This window comes from Bufo gargarizans, chromosome 1 (assembly GCF_014858855.1).
Source record: "Bufo gargarizans isolate SCDJY-AF-19 chromosome 1, ASM1485885v1, whole genome shotgun sequence".
NCBI classification, from domain to species: domain Eukaryota; kingdom Metazoa; phylum Chordata; class Amphibia; order Anura; family Bufonidae; genus Bufo; species Bufo gargarizans.
The window spans coordinates 41,050,430-41,060,566 of NC_058080.1; positions in this window are offsets into that span (position 1 = coordinate 41,050,430).

Here is a 10,137-nt window from a genome sequence, read left to right on the forward strand (position 1 = left end):
ACTTCCCGGAGTTCAGCATCAAAAGGGTTTCCCTGTAATATTGATGATCGGTCAGCAGCTTCCGGCACTCCAACTGTGGTGAAACTACGACTCCCAGCATGCACTCTTGCTCGACTGGTTCTCAGAACTCCTATAGATGTGGACGGAGCATGCTGGGAGTTGTAGTTTCACCTACTGCAGAACCATTCATAGCCACTACCCAATGTGTGGCGCTGTGTTGTTAAGGAGCATAGTTGGTGGGCGTGCCAGGAGTCAGACCACGCCCCTCCGGTATAGATGACCGATCGCATTCACATACAGTACAGACCAAAAGTTTGGACACACCTTCTCATTCAAAGAGTTTTCTTTATTTTCATGACTATGAAAATTGTAGATTCACACTGAAGGCATCAAAACTATGAATTAACACATGTGGAATTATATACATAACAAAAAAGTGTGAAACAACTGAAAATATGTCATATTCTAGGTTCTTCAAAGTAGCCACCTTTTGCTTTGATTACTGCTTTGTACACTCTTGGCATTTTTAGTACATGTCTGTGTGTGTGTCTTTTTTCCAGTCAAAATGGGGCTTTAGTTAGTTTTGTCATTTTTATGTTTGTTTTTTAATAACCAAGAAACAAAGGGGGGGGGGGGGCGTCTATCACATTTTTGTTGTTGTTGTAATATGTTTTCTCTAATCGCACCCTTTTAGTAAACAAGACTACATAGCATCAGAATTGAGGGACAATGCCCTTGTTGCCCATAGCAACCAAAGTCTTCCCCTTTAAGTTGGTAAATGAAAGGTGGACGCTGATTGGTTGCTATGCCCCGCCTCCATTGATATGTCGTGTTCTGCCAGAATGCTATACCCGGAAGTGACGCGGCTGCACCGGAATCAGCTGGAAGAGGGTGTGTGCGTGCGCAGATCCACCGGTAAGTAAAAATTATAGCACCGCAGTGGGAGAAGCGCGCCCACTTAATGAGCAAAACCGGCCAGGACACACTGCGCGCATTCTGCTAAGGTATAGTATTCTGGCAGGCCATATTTCTGAGGGGGCACAGCTGGGCATATTTCTGCAGCTATGTACTCCTGTCGGCCACACACATCACACCGTGCGTGGGTATAGCATTCTGCTAAGGTATAGTATTCTGGCAGGCCATATTTCTGAAGGGGCACAATCCTGCCCATATTTCTGTGGGGGCACAATCCTGGCCATATTTCTGTGGGGGCACAATCCTGGCCATATTTCTGAAGGGGCACAGCTGGCCATATTTCTGTGGAGGCACAATCCTGGCCATATTTCTGTGGGGGCACAATCCTGGCCATATTTCTGTGGGGGCACAATCCTGGCCATATTTCTGTGGGGGCACAATCCTGGCCATATTTCTGTGGGGGCACAGCTGGGCATATTTCTGTGGGGGCACAATCCTGGCCATAAAGTAGAGTACTGGTGGCTCACCTGACTAATACAATGTACAGGTGCTCTAGGTTCGGCTGATTCACCCAATCAGGAAAGGCTAGGTATAGATACTGAATATAATGAACCGCCACCCTTCACCTGGGCACAAGCAGTATAGGTAGAATCAAAATACATTTATTTCCTATAAACATCAACCACAAAAACGATTCAATTAAAAAGATGTACAATAAAATAATACATTCGCTGGATCCACCCTTTCATTGGGGGAGGAAACCCCCGTTACTATAGTGCCACGTAAATGGGAGTATAAATAGAAATAAGATCTCAATACATAAATCAATAAAAGCAACACGTGGGACGCCAAACACGGTGACATCATACCCACGTGGGACACCAAACACGGTGACATCATACCCACGTGGGACGCCAAACACGGTGACATCATACCCACGTGGGACGCCAAACGAGAAGACTCGGACGCTAAACAAGCAGACAAACTGTAATGAAGATTTTATCTGCATTTGCCGTACAATAACAGTAAAAGTCCGCCATGTGTGTGACCATAGAGTGGCGATATCACCAGCAAAGCAAGGACAGCCACTATAGATATGATTTACCTGCTCGCTGGAGAAATACTCCACCAATTAACATCTCGAGTGCTAATGACAAGAGAATAGCACTACACCCATCCTGCACTTTATATATGCTTTTATTTTTTATTCTTATATTATATAAGATTACTTTTTATTGATTTATGTATTGAGATCTTATTTCTTTTTATACTCCCATTTACGTGGCACTATAGTAACGGGGGTTTCCTCCCCCAAGGATAGGGTGGATCCAGCGAATGTATTATTTTATTGTACAGCTTTTTAATTGAATACTTTGTGGTTGATGTTTATAGGAAATAAATGTATTTTGATTCTACCGTATACTGCTTCCTGCTTGTGCCCAGGTGAAGGGTGGCGGTTCATTATATTCAGTACTCTATACAATCCTGGCCATAGTTCTGAAGGGGCACAGCTGGGCATAGTTCTGTGGGGGCACAATACTGGCCATAGCTCTGAGGGGGGACAGCTGGGTATATTTCTGTGGGGGTACAATACTGGCCATAGCTCTGAGGGGGCACAGATGGGTATATTTCTGAGGGGGCAGAAAACTGCATATTACCTTTGAAGAAATAAAGTATATTTATTGCTGACACCTTAACCGCCTAATGCAGGATCGCGGTCCGGAGGCGGTCGATTCATTCCTCCTGGACGCATCCGTGCGTCATCTCGCCAGACTGCGCACACAGCCGGCCCGCGCATGGCGGGCCGGCAAAAGTTAGAGGGGTATTACATCATCAGCCTGCCAGCCAATGATCGTGGCTGGCAGGCTGGTGATTTTAAAAAAACGAATCAGAAGCCATATAACACCTTATATTTATAAATATAAGGTGCTAAATGGCTGCTGTGCTCCTTTTCGTCGGTTGGTCCCAGCAGAGGAGCAGGAATCACAGTGAGTAGCACCAAACAGCACATTTAGCCCCAGATCACCCCCCCCCCCCATCACCCCAATTAACCCCTTGATCACCATTGTCAATCACAAGTAAAAAGGGCAAAAAAAGTGATCAATTAAAAAACTGTCACTTTTTTTTTTTCACTGGTATTGACTGATAGTTTTAGGATAGTTTAGGCCCCTTGGTTAGGTAGTTAGCGTCGGTTAGCGCCCAGCCCACCGCAGTCACCGATTCGCTGATTAGCGTATCGCTAATCAGCATTTGTACTTTTATAGTATCTGTAAGTGATCAGAACTGATCACAGTCAGATCTATAATAGTATTCGTGTCACCTTAGGCTTCGTTCACATCACCGTTCTGGCTTTCCGTTCTCCTTCTCCGTCTAGGAGAACGGAAAGGATGGAAAAGGCACATAACTGACGCCAAACTGAGCCCTTAGGACCCCATAGATTATAATGGGGTCCGTTATGTTTCCGCTCAGAAGATGATTTTTAAGCGGAGACAAAAGTCCTGCATGCATTACCTGTATGCTCAATATAAGGAGAATAGCAGAAACTCCTAATGCTGGCCATACATGTAATGATTGCGGAGACCCTTATTCTGCTTAAAAGTCTGATTATAATTAATTTGAGAATATAATTCCAGTAGGAGGGTTGCACATTGCTGGTATCATCCGCAAGAAAACTTTATTGGAGACTGCTCAGACAGAAGAACATGGTGTTTGGTCTGAGCAGTCTCCAATAAAGTGTCTTGTGGACAATATCAGTGATGTGTGACCCTCCTTTTCGGACTTGCATCATCTGCTACTGAAATGTGAGTGGGCTCTGCGCTGGTCTGCACCTGCCCTTCACAGCACTGCAATGGTTACATACCATGGCAGGTGGAGCGGTAAACTTTGGATATACTGACCACTTCCATGTCACTTTACAGTGGTATAGGGACCATAAACTACAATCAAATAACCCAAAAATGTCCAAGAAAAGAAAAGTTGATGCAGAGGGAAGGCAATTTCAGGAGAGATGGGAAAGTGAATACATGTTTGTGATTAATGGAGACAAGCCGGTATGTCTTATTTGCTATGAGGCAGTGGCAGTGATGAAGGAATACAATTTACGCCGGCACTTTGAGACCAAACATGGAGCCAAATTTGCTAACCTTAGCCACCAGGAAAAGCAACAAAAGGTCCAAGAATTAAAAGGTTGCCTGCATTCTCAACGGAATATTTTTGCAAAAATGACAGCAAAAAATGATGCAGCAGTGAAAGCCAGCTATCTTGTGGCTGAAGAAATTCATTTTTCAATAAATTGTACATTTGAATATCTACTTGCCATTATTCTGACTATATTTCTGCTTTCAGAGCTAGTTATTACTTACATTATTACAAAAAACTGTAATAATTGAATGCAGTGACAATAATTTATGATAATAAAGAGTGGACACATAGTCCTACAGATACAACCGGCCCTTTGAGGGTGACCAAGCTGCTGATGCGGCCCCCGATGAATTTGAGTTTGACACCCCTGCCTTAGGGTGTCTACTTTCCAAAATGGGGTCATTTGTGGGGTGTTTCTACTGTCTGGGCATTGTAGAACCTCAGGAATCATGACAGGTGCTCAGAAAGTCAGAGCTGCTTCAAAATGCGGAAATTCACATTTTTGTACCATAGTTTGTAAACGCTATAACACTTGCGCAAACCAATAAATATACACTTATTGCATTTTTTTTAATCAAAGACATGTAGAACAATAAATTTAGAGAAAAATTTATATAGAAATGTACTTTTATTTGAAAAATTTTACAACTGAAAGTGAAAAATTTAAAATTCATTTGGGTGATAAGTTGTATGACCGAGCAATAAACGGTGAAAGTAGTGTAGTGAAAGGGTTTAAGCTAGGGGGGCTGAGGTGGTTACCATGCTATTTGTTTTACTTCGCTACAAATAATGACAGCACTTGCATGTCATGCAACGGGATGCAGATGAATTGGTGATGGGAAAAAAAAAAGGTAACTCCGTTTCTGATGTTGAACACAGATTGGAGCGCCTTTTTATTGTTCTAGATGTTTTTGGCGACACGTAGTTGGACTCCGTTAATGACCTGAAGCTCCTCTACTCGCTGTCTGGGTACAGCTCTGTCCTCTTCATCTTACGCTGCACCTAACCGAAAAATAAAAACACAACATGTATATTTACATTATGGTAGAACATATTAAAATAGGATATTTGACGGCTGGAAAACCAATTGTTTAAATAAATGGTAACAATACAGTATAACTAAAAAAATAAAATAAAAAAAACTACTTTCGTAGTACAGTTTTAAAGGAAAAATGGAACTGATTGTTATGAAGATTAAAATGTTTATGGAAACAAAAAGAACAGGTTTATTTGCATATGCACACAACCTTTAAAGACAATAAAGCAAACCTTAAAGGGGTTGTTCGACATGCCTCCATTTTCACCCAGGCAGCCCCCCGATGATCTAACATAGTAACATAGTACATAAGGCCGAAAAAAGACATTTGTCCATCCAGTTCGGGCTGTTATCCGGCAAAAAAACAAACAAAAAAACCTTGCTCTCCTTTGCCCGATGCTAAATCACGCAGGGCAAAAGCATTTTTTGGAGTTCCGATGACGTACCGGGGCTCTCCATGGGGCTGCCAGGAAGCCCGGTGACATCACCGGCACTGATGGGCAGGATTTAGAGCTGCCCTAGCCAGTAAAATGGCTAGAGCAGCGCTAAAGCCCGCCCATTAGAGCCAGTGACGTCACCGAAAACACACTGCCGGGCGGAAGCTTCCACCCGCCAGTGTGTTATGATAAACAGAAGAGCCCGTGCCCTGTGCGATTTAGGGCAGGGCAAAGGAGAGCATCGGAGCATGAGATGCTCCGATGCTAGCCTCGGGGGGGCTGCCTGGGTGAATATAAGGGTATGTCCAGGTTCAGCTCTGAACCCGGACAACCCCTTTAACAGATAATAGTGTAACAAATAACATTCAGATGTAATGTGCCACATAAGTGGAATAAAGCAAATAGTCAAAACAAAACAATGAGTCCATGTAACATAGGCAAATATTTTACTGTGGCCGCGACAGACAGACAAATAAAAATAAATAAAAAAAACGCTACTCACCGGCAGAATAACAGGAACTTCAGCTGGGAAAACTGCCTCCCTCCCATACATGAGAACAAACGGAGAAAATTTGGTTGTGGTGTGGACCTTTGATCTGATGGAAAATAATGTCGCTTCCAAATGCACGTCCCAGTTGTTCTGTTTTTCCTTGACCAGTTTAGAGAGAGCTCTAGAACCAATAAAGAGACATAAAACACATTTACAAAACTCGACAAAGTAATGTTACATTTATAGCTCTAACCACTAATAGAAACAAGTAAAATGTAAGAATAAAATGAGTTAAAGTGAAACCTGTGAAGCAAAGTTCTAATAAAACTCTGAATGAAAAGTAAACTTGAATGACACTTACCTCCTAACATAGTCATTCGTTTTCTCATCCAGACTGTTTGCCTGCGGATGATACGCCGCTGTCACGCTTCTTTCTATGCCTAGAACACTGCACATCTGGCTATTAAGCTATAAGAAAAAAAGAAAAAAGAAACCCCGGTACATAAAATTCTCACTTAAATAAAAACAACCTGTTACTAAATCAGTCGGACGTGTATGGTAAATGGAAAGTAAACATACTTTCTTTACAAATTCTCGGCCCTGGTCAGAAAGTATCCTTTTTGGGCAACCATGTCGGTATATCAGGGAACAAAGACGACGTCCAACCTCGGCAGCAGTTTTGGTCTTCATAGGGAAAGCCTCTACCCACTTGGAGAAGTAATCTGTGGCCGTTAAAATGTATTGGAAGCCATCCGCTGTCTCTGGTATAGGGCCGGTCAGGTCAATCTCAACCAGCTCCCAGACAGCAGACACCTGATGGGAGGAAACAAAGATATATATTTATTTGCAATAGGCCAATGTAATAATAACGGATATGTAATGATATAGTAGACATTCACCTTAACACACTGTAACGGCTGGGGAGCAGCTAACGGGGGCTTTTCAACCACCTGGCACTTTGCGCATTCCTGGATCTGTAAGAAATCAGTGGGTAACCCGTGTACAGTATTCAGAAAAATTGCAAACCCCCAAAAATTATTTGTGCGTACCCAGTTCTTAGTATCTTTTGTCATTCCATGCCAATAAAATCGGGAGGAGATTGCCAACCGCGTCTTATTAATCCCTGAATGGCCGCCGATCGGTGCAGAATGAAATTCATCAAATATCCTCCTCGCTTCTTCTCTGCATTTTAAGACCGTTTTTCTGCCGACAAAGAGCTTTCCTTCTGTAATACAAGGAGACATTCAAGAGCAACGTTCTTCTAAAGCAGGCATCCTCAACCTGCTGTTGTAGAACTACAACTCCCACAATGCCCTGCTGTAGGCTGCTCGGGTATGCTGGGAGTTGTAGTTTTGCAACGGCTGGCGTGCCGCGGTTTGAGGATGCCTGTTCTAAAGCAACTAAACATTGCTCATATAGATGATCCTCACCCTTTATTGTATATTTGGCAGTGCACTTTCGAAAGCATTGTCTCTGCGACTTATTATACCCGGGTGGGTAATCTCCTGCTGAGAGGAATTGGAGGATTTCATCGTACTTCTTCTCCATACCTAGAAACGTAGAATACAATTCTTAGGTGAAGTATTACAATCCCTCACAGACATCATTAGCCATCTGCTCGGATTAATAAACACTAACCGAATTTTATTGCAGACAGGAGGCGAACATTGTGCTTAACCTTCTTTTACGACTCCCATAGCAGCAAGAATTACTACAACAGGTGTATGAAAACAGATAATCGGTAAATGAGGAGTGCTCATGTCCGTTAGCTATGGGGTATTAACTATGGATTCCATCCAACAGATGGTGGATCAATCCGTATCGAGATCAGCCATGGTGTCTATTCAGGACTCCATTACCAAGTCCTTTTCTTTAATGGTGAATCAGGGAACTCTTCAGGTTTACCCTTCTACCCCATCAGATCTCTCAGCGGAAGATTCTGTTACGGACCTAGCCAAAAGCGCGGAAGATTCTGTTACAGACCTAGCCAAAGGCTTTAAAAAAAAAAAAAAATCTGTCAAATCTGTCAAGAAAATAAAATTTTGTGATGACCCTATTGTCCCCAATATCTCCAAATCCCATACCATGGGGACAGGTCCAGACTCAAATAAAAACCCGCATAATTTAGGCAGCAAGAATAAACGTGGTGAAGAATCCCACATAAGACCCTCCTCCGCCCTACCAATATACGGGCTATGAGAGGGCTAAGAGTATCTCTTACAAAGAAACATCTTCCACATCTCCATCCACTGAGTCTGACTGAGTCGGGAGACAAATTACCATTTTACTCTAATGACGACGACTCAGATGATAATGAGAATTCAACCTCAGTTAACCAACTCTCAGACTCCCTGGTCCTAGACAGTCAGGGTATTCCCTTTTTCAGCCCTGACTAAATAAAACATCCCAGATCTGGAGAGTGGGTTCCCCATTCTCAAATATCAAAATTTCTCTCTATGGGTCAACAAATCCTTAGACAGATCCTCCAGAAACAAATTGAAAGCGGAATGTCCGAGGCCTACCCAACCTCAGAAAGCATCCCAAACTTTGGAACTAGATCCTATTATCACCAAATACTTAAATAAAACAGGTATAAATGCCAAAAGAGGCCTGGAGAGATCCTTCAAATGATGCCAGGATAAACTCCTAGACCTACTAGGACCTCTCACAAAAATCGGATTGGACTTATCTGAACATGCTACTGCTACAAATCAACCCGTAGACACATCAGTCCTCCGCTGCTGGGCCCAAAGAGCTTTGGAAATATCAACTCTGCTCTCAGCGCGGAAAGAAGACGTAATGTCTTAATGAAATTAGACCCACAACTCACTCACCTGACCAACTCAGAACCTGGTCCATCTGCTGAGGGGCTTCAAACCTCAGATAATTTCAGCAGGCCTCCTTCCACACAGACAGACCTACTACCTCTACATCATCTGCCATACCAGAGGACGTCCATGGAGAGCTTGAGGCCTTCGAGGTTTCCATAGATCTAGACCATCGTCAGGTAAGTCTTTCTACCCTAAACTATCCCCACATATCTCTAGGGGGAAGACAAACATTTTTTTCCAGACTTGGGCTTCACCAACTTCAGACTCATGGGTCCTAAATACTATCTTAGGAAATCTATCTGATAACCTCTCCCCTCCTTCACACCCCTCAACCAATACTCTTCTCTGGATCAGAACCTCATAGAATCAGAGATAAAAGACCTCTGGTACAAAAGGAGCCATCATCCTAGTTCCCCCCTACCTTCGGGTTTTATCAGCAACATCTTTCTAGTAAATAGAAAGATGGAGGTCACAGACCAGTCATAAATTTAAGAACCCTCAACGATTTTGTCACTTACCATCACTTCAAAATGGAGGGAATCCATGTTCTCAGGGACCTGTTATTTCCCCAATATTGACTCAAAGATAGATCTCAAGTACGCCTACCTTACTGTACCTATACACCCTTGCCATCAACCTGACCTACAATTCTTCTGGAACCACCAAAAATGGCAATTTACTTGCCTTCTATTTGGCCTATCATCCGCCCCTTGGTGCTTCACCAAACTAATGAAACCAGTAATTTCATCCCCTAAGATGCCGAATCGTACGTCTAATCATATATTTGGACGACATCCTAATCATGGCACAATCCCTTCCACTAATCCGACTTAATCTACAATGGACTTTATCCCTTCTGACCAATCTTGGGTTTCTAATCAACTCCAAGAAATCCATTCTCTCCTCAGTCAAGGAAATAGAATTCCTAGTTTTCAATATCGATACTGTTTCATCAGAATCCTTTGAATTTGGGAAGGCCTATAGAACCATAAACTTTTACCGTTCCGCGATATCAGCGGAACATGCCCCCGTTAACTCCATCCCTGTTGGTAAACACCCAATGATCTGCAAAATTATGAAGGGCATACGTTTTAGGAGACCTTCTGAACCTAGATACCACTCCACTTGGGATGTTACCCTCCTCCTAAACCTCTTCTCATCTTTGGAGGACAACGAACTTCTACCCCTAAAACTACTTTCCTTTAAACTCGCAGCTCTTTTATGTCTCATCTCCATTAAGAGAGTGTCAGACGTCAGAGCTGTGGACATCACTCATAGACCCTTTAC